This window comes from Amblyomma maculatum, unplaced genomic scaffold (genome assembly GCF_055883805.1).
Source record: "Amblyomma maculatum isolate TAMU_Amacu unplaced genomic scaffold, ASM5588380v1 scaffold_19, whole genome shotgun sequence".
NCBI lineage: Eukaryota > Metazoa > Arthropoda > Arachnida > Ixodida > Ixodidae > Amblyomma > Amblyomma maculatum.
In genome coordinates, this window is record NW_028146744.1 from 870777 (window position 1) to 890436 (window position 19660).

At 46.0% G+C, this 19660-nt stretch overlaps 1 protein-coding gene across 3 annotated transcripts in view; it reads left to right on the top strand.

The window, feature by feature from the left end:
- Nucleotides 1-19660, top strand: part of LOC146171557 (uncharacterized) — a 342743-nt gene that overhangs the window by 148887 nt on the left and 174196 nt on the right. The window lies entirely within an intron of this gene.

Consider the following 19660-nt stretch of genomic DNA (forward strand, 5'->3'; position numbering starts at 1 on the left):
CACCACATATATATATATATATATATATATATATATATATATATATATATATATATATATATATATATATATATATATATATATATATATAATCATGGAGTGCAGACATAGATTGTGTCATGCATTAGGATTGAAATGCAGAATGTTGTTTACTTGTGTATTGGCGCAACGTTGCTCTGCAACGTTGTTCGAACAATGACAGATGGTCTGTTATGCTAACCAACTTCTGAGAATGTGGCTGCAACATTGGCAAATAGTGTGTTATTTTAACCAACTTATGGAAACATTGCTGCAACGTTGTAGTAAGTTGCACAACATTCGAAAACATTGGCAGTATTGTAGCAACGTTGAGGCGACATTTTGTGCTACTAGCATGGGTCTAGAGTAGCGCCTGCTCTTAGTGAAATTTTTTTGTCATTCGTGGATCGAGGTATCCAGAAAGATTTGGTTGGGATACAGTTCCAAATTTTCAGATACGTTGATGATTTTTTGATTCTCATTGAAAAAACGAACTTTGCTAGGCACATGTCTACAGTGTTAGAAGCATTCAAAGCTAATTCGTGGGGTTTGCAGTTCACCACTGAGGTACCGGTTGATAACAAGATGCAATTCTTAGATTTGTGTTTGACTGAAGGGAAGGGGCACATGTGTTGGAATTACGCACCACGGGCCAATAAACCGCTGCTAAACTATAAATCGCATCATTCTAAGGTAGTGAAATGTGGAATTGTTGTTTCATCATTGTCTTCTGCGTTGTCAAAATCCTGTCACCATGTTATGAAAGAAAGTTTCGATAACCAGGCTAAGAGACTTCGGGAAGCGGGTTATCCAGCTGAGCTTCTAACTTTGGGTTGCAATAAAATAATCAAAAAGCTTAAATCGCCGGCATTGCTGCCGCCTTCACAGAAAGAACAGAAACGGAGAAAGTTCGCAGTTCTTCCCTATGTTCATCGCCTTTCTCATGGTCTTAAAAATGTTGCCCATAGGTATGAAGTTGATGTTGTTTTTTCGGCCCCTAATAAGCTCAATAAAATTTGTTCAGTGGTAGAAAATAAGTCCCGTAATCCTAATAAATCTGTAGCGTCTTGTGCTGTTAAACACGATAAAAGATTTGTGCCGTGCTCCAAAGGGGTAGTTTATAAAATTCCCTTGTCCTGTGGACAGATATACATTGGGCAAACGGGACGATGTATTAACACACGTCTCAGAGAACATCTTAACTCATTAGAATCTAATCGCTCCACTAATCTAGTTGATCATTGCCGTGAGTGTCAATCCTGTTTTCCGTCTTTACATTATACTGACATTTTGTACAAACACCCCGATCAGTTGACCAGGGAAATCATCGAGGCGTATAATATGGCCAAGAAAGAAAGATTGTGTGTCAGCAAACCTTCCCTGCTCCTGCGTGACTGCGAAGTTGCATATCTGGACATCACATAGTAACACGTGCGGTCTGGTTTTGGTGTTTTATTGTTTTCTGTACCTTATATAATTGTGTTTTCTGCGATTAAATTTTAGTTGAGAGTCAGCGCCTGTTCCTGTTGTTTCTTCCTGTCGTCCCCGTTTGTTTGCGCTGTTTTTTTAATGACGTATGTTTTGATGCACCTACTAATTCATGACATTATTTCGCAGCTGTCTTTGTTTTCTGTACATGCATGTGTCTTATCTGGTGATGTTTTGTGGCAGGCACTTCAAGCCGTGCCTCGGCTGTGATCATTAGGATGATTAGCCCGCTTAAACAGCGCTACTGTTTGTGCTGTCTGCGACATGCATTTTTATTGTTGTGATTTGTTGCTGTATTTTATTGGTTGATGCAATAAACCATGAATATGAAAACCATAATTGTTCACTTGGTACACTCTGTTGCGAACTGGGCACGACTGCCCCGTTGCACCAGTATTTCTGGACCGCACCTTACTGTGCTGAGGGACAAAGTAAATGGCAAAAGTACTTGCATGACTTGCAGCAGTATTTGTGTTATGAATTTGCATGCGTGGTCTCTATTTGGAAGTGTTGCTGCCTTTCTATGCCGCTACTTTTGCCAACCACTTTCATTGTGCTGGAGCAACTGCTTATAAACAAGGGCGTAAACAACTCGAGTTCATTTAGATGGCAAAGGTTGGCGCGCGCTGAAAGGTTAACAACCTTCAAATGATGCGGGCTCGTCAATGCAACGCGGCGTTTTTTTTTTTTTAACTTTTTTATAATTCGCGCCAAAGTGAACGTATGCGTGACGTCATTTGAGGTCATGGCCCCCCAATTTTCATTGGTCGCTGGAGCCCGTGAGCCGCCATGTTTTGTACGCATGGGCGTCTATGGAGCCTTCGCTACCATAGTACATATACCTTGACTGTACCACCGGCAAAGTCCGCAGGCTGGAAAAGCGGCCTAAAACCGCTAGCGGAGGCCTCTGGAACTCCTGGATCTGAAAACGGGAGGCTCCGAGGCCGCCCAGAAGGCCCCAAAGGCCGGTGTTGGGCCCAGGAAATCTGGGCGAAGAAGAAATAGCGCGAGGCACGGGAGCGCAGCGCAAGCACGTCTGTTTGCTTCGAGCGCCAACAGCCAAAGCTGTGCAGCAACAGTTAACCCAGCTAATTGCTATCAGATGCATTGCAACCACGTGGCGGGCATGCCATTGTGAAGATCGGTGAGGATAAACTACCTCTGCATGGCAACGGGTCAGGCGGGCGCCCGTGACAAGAGGGCAATAATGCGCGCCCAACGGCAGTGAAATTAATTAGCACACATAAGGACCCAAATGGGGCTGGGAACGTGTCTTCATGATTTGCCACGGAACGGGAGGCCTCTGCCTGATAATGCGGCATTGCTTATCATCCGATTAGCATAGGATTCTGCAATAAGCAACACGATTTTTAACCAGAATTGGAAGATAGCAAATACTGGCTGTATGGCCGGTTATCGCCGGTCAAAAAGGAACTGCAGTCAGGAACAGCTGGTGCATATTCGAGGTTGCTTTTTGGTACTTATCTTGTTGTGTATCTTGTGTTTGTGTTTTTTGCGCCACATATCTGAATATGAAACTATATATGAGCGCAAATTGGGTTTGCTTTATGGGTCAGTATTTCAAGGACGCAATGCAGCGGTTTTGACGTTCAATTGGCTGCTGATCACAATGTTGCAGGATCAAATTCCTGCCACAACAGCGGCATTTCAGTGGAGGAGAAATTATAAGCAGCCGTGCTGTCCCAAGCAAGCAGGCATTGGGTCCTATCGGGCTTTTCAACCGTGCATCGTCACTGCTTTGGCGACGCCAGCACCAGGTGTATGATGTACAGAAACAGCAGTGATTCACTTTAGCAAAAGTAATTACTTTTACTGCAAAATTACTGCTCTAAAGTAATTCATTACATTACTAGCTTACCTTACCAGAAAAATGATAATCACATCACAAATTATGGTGAAAGTTTTCAAATTACAGTAATTAAATTACTAATTGCCATGTAAAGAGAATTAGGGATGGGTAGCTCCGGAGCGAGCTGGATCTTCAGAGCCGCAGTAATAGATGACATAGGTTGCGCCTGCGTGGCCTGAAGCACTGTAGCTTCACCGTGGTCCGAGACAGGGGACCTGGTCGACGATGTTCGGTAGGCAATGGATGACTCCGCTACCAATGTGTCGTTCGGGGATTCGCATCGCGGCTTCTCCGCACGCGAAGTCGGTCCCGAGGACGCAGGAGGCGAGGTGGAGGCCTCCATTCCCGCGGGGACCTCCTACCCGGCCACCACAGGGCGCGGCCGGTGCTAGGCCTCGCTAGTGTTACGCGAGGCTCGCAGAGTCAGTCCGTGGACCGCGAGAAGCGGCCGAAAAACGGGGAGCGACCCGCAGAGGCCGCCCCCGACGAGCGGTCACGTCCGCGGTTCCGATAAGGAAAAGCCCACCTGGTGAAACCGCCTGCTGCAGGGCTGGCACAACCGTGGGGATGATGTTGCTGTACGTCGAGCGCGATTTGAAGGTTATCGCGTCGACCAGCCTAGCACTCCGGGTTTGCATTATCATTTCGCACTCTCCCTCATTCGCTGTTCCATACTGTAGCAGATAAGGCTGACGTCACTCAAAAAATACTCAAATACTCAGAAAAAAAAAACTCGTTGCCGATATATAAAAGGAATAATCGCAGTTAGAACGCTCAATAAACACAGTAACAGATGCCTTTAAATTTTTGTTTCGTGCGCAGACCCCGAGTCGGTTTTCGGCGTGTCCTGGCTGTGCTAATGTAAGGTAGGCAGCTGAGACATCAGGTATGAGCTAGTCGATCGCGTACTAATGGCCTGAATTCGTCCTTTTTCTTAAATGCCAGTGTCTGCCTCTATTGGGAACACGGGGCAATAGCTGGAACTGTTCCGCGCATTATTGTTTGCTCTATCGACTTATATGTAAAAGAAAAACAAAGAGACGTTTTCGGGTCACACCACAAAGCAAAATGTTGGCTCTATCACTGGTAATTTTTTCACGAGATAAAGCCGGACACAACGGAAGCACTGATTGGTAATAAGCACCCAGAAAGTAACAGTTGAAATGAAGGAGGTGCTTTCATGAAAATGACGCACTGGACGGTTTTTGAGCCTTACGGGATATAGACACATAAAAACATGTTCTGAATGAACTGTCTTGTGCCGCGGCTAGTAAAAAAAAAAATAAATAAACACATTAGTTAATTCACATAATCGCTGGGTGCTCAAGGAGTCGACCAAACGGGATCAAGCGCGCACAGGCAGGCCTACAAGTATAACGCACACGGGTTAGGAACGTCATCGAATATTTTATGCAGTGAACGTAGCTAGTGCGGCTCGTGGGCGGCTGATACTAAGGTATGATGTAAATGTGTTGACGCACTGTAGAAACTGATAATCAGGAGATATAAAACAAACCACGCCACTGTGGTTGGATTAAATTTTGTTATGCTATTAAGCCTGACCACGACACCTAATTCTCAAAGCGTGTTCCAGCTTCACGCGCTTGAAAATTTCAACGCCATTTGCCAGAAACCACTTGGCTGATGAACTGGACGGCATATGCCCATCGATGTTCATCTGCTGAACATTAGACTCGACATCGAAATACTGCACAGAGTCGTCTACAAATTATTTTATGCTTAAAACGGTCAATCTTCTATCAAGCCCGTCTTGCGCACCGATCGGGGCGGGAGCATGGGGCATACATGGCAAAATTACTTCTCAAAAGGAATTAAATTACATTACTCATTACGGCCCCCTAAAAGTAATGAAATTGCAATTCAATTACTTCTACTTAGTAATTCAATTACTTTTAAATTACTTTCTAGTTTCAATCAACGCAAAAAATAAGTAAAGTTGGTGAAGAAAACAACTTGTTCTCCAGACTCGAAGCACACACATTATTTCGTCTTCCCGCCAAATTCCTTCCCAGAGACCTATTCCTTCCCTCTTTCCTACAACACTTGCCATCACCAGAACAAGACAACCGCAAAAAAAAATAATCATAAAGCAGAAGCAGGGTTGAACGGTCGTGAAATGAACGGCGAACTCAGCGTCTTGCTGGCCCGGAGCTGTCTCCGCCATTTCAACGACCCGAAGAAGGTTATTTATTGCTTCCGCAGTCCCAAGAATTGACGTCGGCACCTTGTGCTCACTGCTCAGTAATGCTCAAGCCACGGCGGCTCACGCCATGGACTCTTCCACCTATCTTCCCCACCCCAATCCTCCCTCACCCCGTGGTTACGAGTCTAACCATGGATCCGCTGTGCCCTAGCCGACGCAATAGGGAGTGCCACTGCGCCGCGCTTCCAACTAGTTTTCAACTCCAGCCTTCTTGCACCATCTCTCCCTTCGGCATTCCCTTGACGCCTTGTATCCTGCTGCTTGGAGAATAGTTGTCATGAGTAGCCGCACTAAGTGACATTGCTACACAGAAGGTCTCAGACGGACTGTTCTGCTCAATTCCTTTTGCCGATCCGTTACGCTGGCTTCGGTTTGCCGCACGTCGTTCCTGCTATCTCGGAACTACTTTGTTGTCTATTGAAGGAGTAGTGCTTTAGAAAAAGTAATTTCGAAAAGAATTAATTATTTTTGCTGCGAAATTACTACCAGAAGTAATTCATTACATTACTAAATTGCCAACCCGAAAACGTAATTCATTACAGTACAAATTACCGAGAAAAGAAATTAAATTACGCTAATTTCATTACTGTAATTCAATTACTGCCATGTCTGGCCTGGGGGACGAAAAAGTTGAAGCCGTTGCAGTGAACTTGCGAGGTGTGTGCGAAGGCGTGAAAGTTTCATTTCACTTGCGGTTTTACGCTAGGGCTTCGAAGTAAGTGGAAGATCCGCGAGATTGGTGATTGGATGTTAGTGGTAGCGTGCTTTAGAAGTAGAGGTTAACTTAGTGCACCTTACGAGGGCAGTGCAATAGCAGTCTGTTGCGCACGGATAGAACTTAATGTAGAAGACCTCATGCAGTGCACAGTGCGACCGACTTGCACTCAAACGCTCGATATGTTCGTCTACGGCGATAGCTATCGATTATATACTTTCAGCCGCGCAAGCGAACGGACGCGCGTAGAATGGACGTCAGCAAAGCGACAAGGGCCCTTGACGGCAGCGGAAACAGAACTGCTGCAGATAACAGGTATCAGATTCACTTGCCAACAGTGCTTACTGGACAGATTGCTCTTTTCGTTCACTGTGATGTGCAACTTCAGCCCTTCAATGCAGAGGATTTCCGAGATGCCCTTTCCAACACCAGAACGCGTTAACCGCATGGGGGCAGTGACACTCGGCAGTTCCGAAGCAACTAAGCGGCTGCTCCTTGTCAACGAAATGCGGATGAAATATGGTCGGTGCATGTTCATCGACCCATGTCAAACTGCGGCTGCAGTGGATTCTACCTGGCGTCGCTGACGACGACATACGGATGGACTTTGCAGCATTCGGAAAGAGAAGTTGCCCGTGAGCGGTGGCTAGTTAAAGGTATGACGGAAAAACTTATGCCACTGCAGAAATTGCATTGGGAGAATGCGAATGCATTAGTGCTACCGCGACGTTGTTGACACCTAATCGAAGACTCTGCATCCACTTACCCACTCTGTTAAGATCCGACCGGTACTCTTCGATTTCCGATGTTACCACTTGATGAGTAATTTTTTGCAGTCAGAAATCGGTGTCTCGCGGTATTCAGGGTAGTTTGACGTAGCCTTCTGACTAGCTTGCTGTGGGACGCCATCAAAGCCCTGACGTCACTTGCACGTCACATAGAATATGGAGTCAACGACGTACTGCGCCCATGATCCATGACGTCACGTGACTTATGACTACGACAATCACCCAGTGACATCAAACCCTTAACGCCACTAGCGACGTCACATACTCATGATGTCATTATGACATCAAAAGACTCAATACTTATGACTATGGCAATGACTCATTGATGACATCAAACCACTGACACTGCTGATTCAGGATAGAACGAGAGGAAGATGGCTACACATTGAGAAAGAGCACTGAACAAGGGTTGAGGGGGAGCCTCAGTTCACAAGCCGAGCGAACTTTTCGACAAGGGGACTTGTCTGGCGTGACTTCAGATACCTTAGACGTCACATAACCTATGACGTCCCTTGACTCAGCAGTTTTTAATGTCTCATAACTTACATGAATCACGGCGCCATATCACTGACGACGTCATCAGGTGAGCATGATCAGATACAAACTTTCGGTCACAGATCTTGCGGACATGATTTCGCTTCGCGAACATATCCATTTTTTTTTCGCATTAAAGTATGCAGTACATTACTGTCTAATAAAGCCAGACCACCCTAAGATTTGCTGGAGCTCTTGTGGTTATGTCTGGTTACGCAATGCCTGCGCTCCCGCGTCTCTGGCCATGTACGGCGTGAATGCATAATTCCTTCCTCAACGAAATGCACAAGGTTCGATCACATATAGACCGTGTCTACAAACGAAGGGGGCGGCGTAGCAGCCGACTGGGGGTGAAAAATAGGGTTAGCGCCTATAGGAATACATGGAACCGAAATATTTCTAAGCAGTTTTCTCATTTCACGGGGCGCCTGTGATGTCGTTATTCGGTACAAAGCAACTATGAACATCCTAGAACAGATTGTCAAAATATGAAATTTCATTACCGAGGCGAAGTATTTTTAAAACACCGCGAAACCTGTTGGGGTGCGAGTTGGGAGGGCGACCCGTAGAAATACATGTAAACACAACTTAAAGGAGTATTTTTCTCATTTCGCAGAGCATCAGAAGTAGTGGCCGGTCGTTAAACGTTGACAGCGCTTTGAAGAAGTGTGTGATAAAGTATGGTGCGTCATTACGGAGGCAGTCTACTTTTAAAACTCCCCGAATAACCTGTGTTATGAATCCAGACACCGCCAAAAGGCAAGCTGGGTGTAGCGAATCGCGCAGTTTTGCTTACAGTTTGATATGCTGCCGCATAGGGTAAATAAGCTTGATAATACTGTCGCTCCAGTGATACGTGCAAGACAGAATTACATTTAAAAGCAGTTGTCAAACGCCATACGACAATATGAACCGAACGAGATTCGCGCATTGCAGCAGACGACAGCGTAGCTGGCGATACCCACCGCGGCCGCCTCCAGCTCCGGAGCGTCTGATAGCAACAGCAAGTGGTGCATGGTCGTCTGCAACTGTGCGCGGTCAGTTTATCGTGCTGTAAGCGATCCCTCAAGTCGTCAGACATGCATTACTTGCAAGAGAATGTAGTGTGTCATGCAACATGACGTCGGGGCGTGGTACAAGATGTTCACCAAAAAAATGAGAAGGGTTCGACGCTGCTGAACCGAGCAAAATGTTGCGGTAAGTTGTGTTAACATGTATTTCTATGGGTCGCCCTCTCAACTAGCAACCCCACACGTTTCGCGGTGTTTTAAAAATACTTCGCCTCGTTAATGAGATTTCACACTTCCACGATCTGTTCCAGGGCGTTCATGGATGCTCTGTACCGAATAACGACATCACAGATGACCCGTGAAATTAGAAAACTGCTTTGGAATATTTCGCTTGCATGTATTCCTATGGGCGGTAAGCCTATTTTTAACCCCCAGTCGGACCACGCTGGCGATAGAAGCGCCACCGCATCGTGCTTACGTCACAGATCGGTGTTGGTCCATACAGGGCGTCCACACACAACCATCGGCGGTCGACGACAAAGAGGGGGTTACAAATGGATGCCGCCGCAACAGAGGGTGCAGCTAAAGGGTGTGAAAGCAGCAGTAACCATGGGTTCATCACTGTCTCCAAGGGAGCAAACTGCAAATGCCAGGAGCTAGCATGACCGCAAATGTTAGAGGTGTAGGAACCGCTTCAAAAACGGAAGCGTCTGAGAGTGGTCCATGCATGTCTCTAGGGGCCACCTATCGACCATCAGTGCTTCCGCCCATAACCGGAGTCTAAATGAACTCACCTGCTGCCAGCCTCCGGTGAAAGCTGGCCTGGCCCAACAGCCGGGGGCTGCGCGCAACCATTTCAATTGACAAGCGAGTCAACGAAAGTACACCTTGCGCGGGTCAGTCTACTTGACGGCACTGCGCAAAACGCTTACCAAAAAGGTAGAGGGTAAGCGTCATAATCTCGGTCTTCTAATTTTTATGCAGAAATTGCATTTTACTGTCCGTAAAAAAGCTATTCTTAACGTAAGAGCAGAGAAAAGAAAACAGCAATGTATTCGGCTTATAAAGGACACAACACCAATCTCTTGGCGGCGCGAGAAACGAAAATCAACGAGGAGGAAGAGAGCATGGTGGGGCGTTTCATTTCTCGGTATTACGCGAGAGTATCCCTTGCAGTGGAAATCTAGGCAGTGCACGGTATGCGTGCTTTTTGGGGAAAAAAAAAGCTACTGTACCAATCTTATACTTCTCATGTGCATCACGAAGACTTTTTGTGCGGGATTACGGTTACTGTGACGTGTAATGCAGAGCAATCTGCATATACGCACCTGACAGGGTTAAAGGGCCACTGTCCAGGGAAGGACCTTTTAGGCGAAGGAGCCCAGTGTTTCGATCAGGTACTGGAGATAGTCTGTGTAAAATGCTACAGTGACACGCGCGCCGCAAAGCAACAAAAATACAAATCAAAGCTCTCTCAGGCTCTCCTTCGGGAAGCCAGCTTCCCCCGTTTCCTGCGCTGGCCCGTCGAACCACAGTAATGACGTGCTTCCTGCGAACGACGTCCATTGGTCCGTCTCGCTGTCTGAGGGTGAAGGATGGGCGTCTACCGCTCGCTGCGCGCTTTTCCCTCGCCACGGCCCGACTAAATCCAGAGGCGCGCGCTCCCTCGCCCGTTTTCTTTTCTTTTTTTTGGCGCAGGCGGAGTGCCACGACCCACCTCCCGCCAAACGCGGAGGAGGAAGGGGAATTTGTCTTGCGGAGGCTAGACGACCGGGTAGGAGAGTGAAAAACCTTTGCGAGGGAACGGAAGGAGAGAAACACGGCAGAATCGGGTGATTGGTTGGCTGTAACTGAGTTATTAGCTATTCTTTTTAAAAACATTTTGCGGCCTTGCGTTCTGGCGGCGAAGTCTCATAGTCGCCGGGGAAGAAAACATTTTCGACCGGAGGGTGGACAGTGGGCCTTTAAGGAGAGGGCGCCCTTCTTCGGCAATGTCAAGCAGTCTTTTGTCGCAGAAAAGTCATCCTTCCTCATGGGCAATTGAATACTTTCCTGGGTACTCGTGACAAAGCAAGTGATAGGGCATTAGGATACAGAAATAGCGAAATATTATTCGAGTGCGTGGAACAATGTCGCATACGCAGGACGTGGCTGATTGCAAACGTAATCGGGCCATCATTTGCCATTGGGGCAATTATTTGGCAGTACCGCGCGAGTGTCGACCATGCGGCTTGCCAACGCAGGAAGCGGTGAAGCCAAGCAGCGAGAATAACCGCACAAGTTTGATCACAGAGCAAATGTCAACAAATAGAATTTTCCCACTAACGCGTCTCAAACCCGGCCGTGTTCTTCTCCTCACCCCGGGTGTCAAGGGAAGGCAAAGAGCGATGAACGACAAGCAAATCTTTGATAAAGTTTTAGGTTTTACTCAGCACCACAAAGGCAGCGAATTTTCCCTAGCTGTGTGAAAACACAAAGAACGCACGCATGCATCTCGAAAGGAACGAGGATGTGGGAAAGCAGAAAAATCTCAACAGGCAGATGTGGTTATTCAGCCCTAACGTGATGTCGCAGTCGTCGTTGCTGCGGATTTTTTCATGACAAAGCACATAGTCGGCGCATCCTTCGCGAACAGATGCTTTCGGCTGCGCATCTAGAGTGGATTTTAGAAGCATTTACGGGAACCGCGTTCACTCAATTAAGGTATGCAGAGCAAGGTTCGTGCGTAAAGGATCACTTTCAAGTTACCAACAAATGCCCAAAAACACTATTTCGTTGTCGCTAACGGACTAATGAATTTTTTCCGGTCTAGTTATGCCTTGAAAGTGCACATAAATTATGGCTACAGATATAGATGTTTTTACTTTCGTAGGTATGACACCCAGGGCGCGAAATTCCGAGAGCACTATGGAATCTACACTGCAGAAATGCGAAGGCCTAATCGTTGCTGGTGCACACGGTGCAACACGTTTGCTCTCATTATCAACTAAATGCACCGCGTTATCAAATTGCAGCGTCATTGCTACTATCATCCTGCAAGGGGATTTACGATGTGCACGATCCCGGCTTTTGTAGTCCCATCGAACACTGTTTTGATGCAATATTATTTGGAGACGTTCTGCAAAAACATTGAAGAAAGACTCTATTTTAAATTCCCACAGTGTGCGTTACTTGATAACCACCGAACATGACCACGAACCCTTTGACATGATTTTCCTCATTGGACTGCACAGCCTGTGGAAAACGCGTATGTTGGATCGGAATGCTGAGCCTCTAGTCTCCCCCGCTACTCATTTCGGTCAGATGGCACACCAACTTAGAGACACTTACGAAGATAGCGACTACCAACCGGTCTGGCTGCCATTGTTGATGTGTTGTCTTTCATAGCCACCGTTTTAGTGAAGTTGTGCTAAGTCGTATTCTAGTTGTGTGGTGTTTCAATTGGACTTTTCGCCTACAGGCTCTGTAAATAATGTACATAGCTCTACACTGAATTCAAATGCATGTAATAAATACCATGCGGGAAAAAAAATCCCGGGCTTAAAGCACTCGGCTGGGGATTCGAGGGATGGAGATTCCCAGTTGAGAGAGGATTTTATTTTTCTGATAACGTCATCAGGATGCTGACAAGTGGAATTCCGCGGTATCCCGCACTTTCACTACAAATTTCGAAATTTTCACCTAACCGGATGTGACGTCGCATTAGCTATAGAGTGACGGAAGTGTGTGACACAATCGTATTCTCGCATTTAGAACGGGAGCGCATTCTTGACCAGACAGGTAGGCCAGTTTCGTGACAGTTTCGCTAGAGCATTGCAGGTCGGCCAAACGCCTTCGTCCAATAATCGGAACATCATGTATCGAGTTGCCTTTTCTTTAGAGAAAACGAGCGACCCAGCGCCAAGTCGCCGGAATGCTGAGAGACGACGTTATCCGGCCGTCGCAAGATCCCTGGGCTTCCCACATGGCGCTGGTTAAAATGAAAAGTAGACAGCTTAGGTTACAGTATTGACTGCCACAAGCTCAACAAAGCGACAAAAACGACGTGTTAGGTTTAACGTCCGAAAGCGACTCAGGCTATGAAAAGCGCCGGAGGATTCCGGGAATTTCGACCCCCTGGGGTTCTTTAACGTGCCCTGACATCGCACAGCACACGAGCGCCTTGCTTTTCTCCTACATAGAAAAGAGGCGGCCGGGATTTTATCCAACATCTTTGGGAACAGAAGTGTAGCACCCTAACGACTGCATTACCTCTGGCGGGTTAGCAGATGGGTCTTTCCATGCACGTACCAGAGTTCGCGCTCGACCCCCTCCGAACTTGTCGATAAAATTCGTGGCTCTTTATTTAACGCATTAAAGTAATCACCCTCAATAACTTTGTGGAAAAAATATCCTGGTCATCACAGCTCTTAGAATTTCACAGCGGAGTGCGAAAAGATTGCCTCACTGAAATATTAAAAAAAAATATTTTAATTTTTGCTTGAAAACAATTTGCACGTAATCAATATGCATTGCGCTGTTTTAATGGCACAACAAATTTGTCGCTCAAAGTGTTTGTGTTGCATTTCATTTTTTACCTCAAACAATTCCCATTTTGCAGTTTTTTATATACTCTTTTGAGACATTAGCGAGCAACATCGCATGTTTCGACGCTTCTCTATAATACTTGCTATCTCATTAAATCATTTAAACTATAATACTAAACAATATATTTCAGACCCGTGGTGGTGAAGTGATTAGGGCGCTCGACTACTGTGCCAAAGATGCGAGATCGAATCACGGCTGCTGCGGCCGCTTTTCGATGGAGGTGAAAAGCAAGGCGCTCGTGTGCTGTGCGATGTCAGTGCACGGTAAACAACTCCAGGTGGTCGAAATTTCCGGTGTCCTCCACTACGACTTCTCTCCTTGAGTAGCGTTGGTAGTTTAAACCTCATAAACCATAACAAACCAATATATTTCAGAAACAAACAGTGAAACTTAAAAAAACTGTGTTGGACCGCGTATTTGGGCATAAATTTCGCACAGAGGTATTTTTAGTAAAAATATTATTTATAGCTAAATCCAGAGCTAGCTTCTTTGAAACTCTGCTCAACGATAATTATCGTAGCCATTTTATTTTAAGCGAGGAAAGAAATCAAGTTCAGCATCGCACCTCGAGCCATGGTTTCTCCGTACTACCACTGTACTGTAGAACACACCTAAGGCGCTGCTCACAATTTTACATTCGGTTTACACGACAAATCGTATGGAACGGAGCATCGAATGAATCGCGGGTCTGCTTTCTCCTGACCACGGTGCAAGAATACTGAGGTGTTGACACTGCGCCCGCGGGAGCGTCCAGATAATGTTCGGCCGCGGCGGAGCGCGCCTTGCAGTTCGGCTGCAAGCCGACAGATGGTGCGGATGCCAGCAGGCCCAGTAGTGCTTACCCAATGCTTACCCAGTTCGTGCTTACCCAATGCATCGGAATATCTAGAGTGGAAAATAGACCTTTGTATTAGGCCTTCCTGGACATAAACGGGGCGTACGACAACGTAAGCAGGGAACTCCTGTGGAACATATTAAAAGAAGAAGGTAGCGGTTATGAGATAATAGAGTTCCTACAGGAAATATACCGGGATAACAAAGTAGAAATTACGTGGGAAGGGATAAGAAGTACGGAGGATGTCAAAGTATGCAAAGGATTAAGACAAGGCTGTACTCTATCACCGGTGCTGTTCATGCTTTATATGATAAACCTGGAACGGAGGATACAAGACAGTAACCTAGGTTTTAACCTGTCATACAGATTAGGTGGAAAGGCGGTAGAGCAGCGCCTCCCCGGTTTGATGTATGCAGACGATATTGTGCTGCTAGCTGAGAGTCTGGAAGAATTGCAAACTCTAGTTAAGTATTGCGGAGACGAAGGGGACGCTCTAGGCTTCAGTTTCAGCGCAGTTAAGTCGGGTCTGATGATTTTCAACGGCTCAACTGATCAGGGTCTTAAAATTCAAGGCCTTGAAATACCTAGAGTAGCAGAATATAAATATTTGGGGGTATGGGTAAACGAAGGATTGGCATACATTGGAAAGCATGAGCAATCACTTAAGGCCAAAGGGCGAATTAATGCCGGGGTAATGAAGCATAAGGCATTGTGGGGATACAATAGGTATGAGGTATTGAGGGGTATTTGGAAAGGAATTATGGTGCCCGGACTTACTTTCGGAAATGCGGTTTTGTGCCTAAAATCAGAGGTACAGTCGACATTAGAAACAAATCAGAGATCCATTGGACGATTAGCACTAGGTGCCCACGGAAAAACTACAAATGAGGCGGTACAGGGAGATATGGGCTGGGCATCTTTCGAAGTACGGGAAGCTCAGAGTAAAATATTATATGAGGAACGCCTGAGGAAATTGGACAGTAACAGATGGGCAGCTAAGGTATTTAAATACCTGTACCTAAAAAGCGTTGACTCACAATGGAGGAAAAGAACTAGGAAACTAACCAGTAAGTATGTTAGTAACAAGGATGGAGAAATAAAGAGCATTAAGCAACAGGTGAAAAACACAGAAGGTAAAAATTGGATAAATTCGATGGAAAAAAACAGTGTGGAACTATACCGAAAGTGGAAAATGCAGATCAGGAAGGAAGATTTCTTTGATAACTCAGGAGGCAGTGCCCTACTTTTTGAAGCTAGATCAGGGTGCCTTAGAACACGCAGCTACAAAAAGAAGTTTAACAATGGAGATGACGCATGTGCTGTATGTGGAAACTCCAGTGAAACAATTGACCATATTATACTCGAATGCAATGGTATCCATCCGGAAGTTGATGCAGGCGCAATCACTGTTCCTGAAGCTCTGGGGTTTAGAGATAACAGTGGCCGGGTGAATAAACCGGCGGTGGAAACTAGCAAAAAACGGCTGGAAGATTGGTGGCTTAAAAGCAGAGAAGTGACATAATGTTAGTAATGTAGGAGCAAAATTTAATAAATAGAATGATGGTTTAGTGAACAATTCTAAATCAATAATTAAGATATATGGAGAAAAATGAGCATGATAGCTACTGCTACCACCCCGTTTCAAAGGGGACGCTCCTATATTCCATCCATCCATCCATCCCATCCAGTTGAGCGGTGCTGGCGCCTTGTGATTCCGGTGCCCAAGCTTGATTTTCGCTTTGCTGGCGTAGCTTGAATTCAAAACGCTAAGGAAATTCGTTGCTTGAAATTAAAATCAGCAGTGTGCCAGTCTTAAAACTTTGTTGGAAATTATCTTTGTAAAGCAGTTAATGATATGAACACGGTCGAGCAGCACTTGAATCCCATTCAAGTTTCTCTTCCGCGCTCAATTCTTGTTTCCAACAATTTAATCATACATTTATGCGTAGTAAATATAAATGGGGGTCCTCGTGTTCCCTTCCTTCCGCTCAAAATGGTAGAAAATTATTGCACAGGAAATGTTTTGCTTCACGCTTATCGTTGCTTCTTCACTCTGTATGAAGACTGTTCAAACATCGTTTCGTTGAGTGGGACAATATTCAAGGCGCAGCGCACTAGTATAGAGCGGCTTTTTACGACTTAAGTTGTAAAGAGGCTGCGTATTAGGTAAAAACTTTCTCACGCGGGAAATGTGTCACAGGGATGAAAGGGCGCGTCGGATGGACCCAACAACATGGGCCCAACACGAAAACTTGAGAAAATGACATTTTTATTCCGATGCAAATTATCATAGAACGGGCATAATTTTCAATAAGCTCGTTTCTACTGGAGGCTAAATGTATTTTGAAGGACTCAGGTGTGCAGGGCTTAGCGTTCAGCGAAGAACGCTTTCTTGATGAAAAAAAAAAAAAAAAAGCCGAAGCGGTGGCCTTGCGGTAGAGCGATCCCCGTTGCCGCCGGGTACCCACCGGTTTTTAAATGGGTACAAGCTTTGCCCTGGGCTGGTGCTAGGCTCTTAGGTGTGAAATGCTTGGGAAAGGGGTCATAGGCCCAAATAGTTGCGCCGTTGTGACAGAAATCCGTTCCGCCATCGGGCAACAATAAGTCCGCCTTGCGCGGCAAACGCCCGTTATGTGGTCCTTTTTTATTCTTGAACTATTCATGGCCCATTTTCCCAAGCATTTCACCCCAGAACAGCCGACAACCAGGCCGGGGGAAATCTTGTACCCATTGGAAACCGGTGGATACCCGGCGGCACCGGGGATCGAATCCGGTACCTCCCGAATGCGAGGCGGGTGCTCTATTTTTTTTTTCATTATGAACTTACACCAACTCGCCCAATTTTCGGCACTACTTAAGTACGTTTTCAAAACGAACAATAGAGTGAAAAAACACAAGGGAAGCGCCACTTCACAAGATTAAACTGTCATGTATTCCCACAATTAAAAGAAACTAAATGAAAACTTACAGAACTTTATTACACACCATATGCCCAGTGCAAACAAAAAATGCAGTCACTGGGCGAAATGTTCAAAATATACACAGTGTCACTGCGCGATAGCAGCAGTTTTTTATCTAATGTACCCAAGAAAAGTCGCAAGAACTGTGGCACATAGGAGCATATAAATAAAAATTGCAGCTAAGAGGAACAAAACTTAGCCATTTTCTTTTTTTCTTGAGCCTCCTTTTTCATGGTCACGTTAACATGCCTGCAATGCTGCCTCATCCGCATGCTAGCATAACAGTGAAGCAACTGAGCCACTGTTTCTTCCTTGTGCTCATCACATGGAAAAGTAATGGTGTAGGTGTCAAGAACACCATCAATTATGTCCCAGTGCACGGTCTGGGTGTCTGCATATGCTGCAAACAAACGTTCAGTTTGCTTCTGTAAATTATAAAAGTGCATATTTGGAAGCGTAAGGCCTCCTCTGTTCTTTGCATTTGTCAGTGCTGCCTCGGGAGTAATGCTCGTTTCTGAACTGAACGCTGATTTGCATGTCGGACAGTTGGTGATCTTTTTCATTTTCCTGCTTATGAATCCTGCTAAATAAAAGACAATGCAGTCTTCAACTTCAGTTTCTGCTGCCCCTTTCGTTTGCCTGATGATGTCATCACATTCCCAGTCGTCTACGCAGATAAGGCTCTCTAGTTTCTGCTTCACATCATCTACAATGTCGGCTGATGACGCTTTGGCATTGTTTGTGCTTATCAGAGCCCTGAAATCGGATACATCTAGTAGTGGCTTTTCTCCTTCAACTACTCTGCAGTTGCCAAATTTAGGAGGCTTTAGAAGGGTGTAAATAGACAATGTCTGATACAGCTGCAAAAAAGTAGACATTGAGGGATGGTCATTTTGTCTTCCAGCCAGTCTTATCTCTCCAAAGAAGCGTTCAATTGGATCTTGGTTCAACTTGCTTGTTAAAACATATTTAAAATCCAAATCCTGCAAGAGAACATTGAAAAGGTCTCTTGTGGATTTTAGTGTTACCTGAAGGCCCTCGGATGTACGCTTAGTGAGAAACATGTCTTTTGTTATCAAGCCACACTCAAGTTCCTCTTCCCAGCTATCAAGCCATTGAATGCCGCGGCTGATAACTCCAAGGTCTGAATTCTGCCTTGTAATGCCTTCAGCCGGAAAACGTCGGTTTAGTGCATCGAAAAGATCATTTAAAAATAAAGTTGCTTCGCAGCTGTCACTCAGGCGGCGGGCACCTTGTTCTCTGTAGAATTTAATGCCCGATGCGGCTGAACACTTGCGTTGCCAATTTCACGCGCATTTTTTCACATGTAGTTGGATATATGACTGTGTGTTATTTTTGGACACACTCGTAAGCCTTTGTCCTGGTCTTCCTTACTACAATCTTCCAATCCATTTGCCTTCCTTCTTCAGGTACCTCTGCTGCTTGAGGCGGTTCCTAATACACCTAAAAAAGTGTGGCACATCCGAAAAGGCGAACACCTTTCTTGTAGGGTCACTTGGGTGGGTGAACGAGTTGCAGCACTCTTGAAGATTTCCGCTTATACCTAGTGTGCTGCACATACTCCTATTCGTCGATGCCCCATCACAAACAAATCCATGAATTTTGGCACCAGCTTCTTCCATAAGCACAAGTGCTTCAAGTAGCAACTGTGCAAGAACGGTGCCTTTTGTTGCACCTTTGGCAGCAAAGACTCCAATTGGTTGGGCATAGCTGTCACCAAAAGGGCAAAACATGAAAACCAGAGCATGGTCAGCAAGCTCGCCTGAGCACGGCCGCTCAATGGAGGCGCACTTGGTGCGGCCCGTCACGTCGCGCCTCAATGGCTGGGGAAACGCGTATTGGGAGAAGTTACAGTTTCCGCCGTCATTCTCCGCGGGGGCGCCACCACTCCAGGACAAAGCGCCGCCGGCACGCCGGGCACGGACGAGCAGACGACGCGGAAGGAGCGCGCTGGCTGGGTTGGCGCGTGTTATCGTTTTGACTACTCAGCATAACAGCGTTGTTCTGATAGTTCTGCATGCGTTTCATCGGTGCCTGTGTCAACAGGGTCCGAAGCGTATGCAGCACCATGCCAGGCAACTGCTGTGTGCCGCTGTGCACCACGAAAGCAAGAAAAGATTGGTTACCATGAGTTCCCGTTCGATTCACAACGTCGAGCAGCATGGCTGAAAAACATATCTCGGGAGGACTAGGACGGAAAAGGAAGCCGGTGGGAGCCGAGTGACAAGTCACTGGTATGCTCACTGTACTTCACAGGTGAAGATTAAAGGAAGAACATAAAACTGAAGATCCTGCTTCCTTCAGCTGTCCCCTCTGTGTTCCCAAACTGCCCACATTACAAGTTAAGTTACTCACGCGGGCTCAGAATAACTGCCTGGGGGGCGAGTTGGTGCATGATGGAATTGAACGGCGGCGCAACACGGAAACGGACACTTCTTGTCTGTGTCCGTTTCCGTGTTGCGCCGCCGTTCAATTCCATCACGCGGGCTCATGTTGAGCCAAACAACCCTGAAAAAATTATGTGCGCAGGTCAATAGCTTTATTTTCCCTACTTGATATAGCTACACTTTATTTCCTCCTGGACAACCCCCCGTGTCATTCTGAAGCATG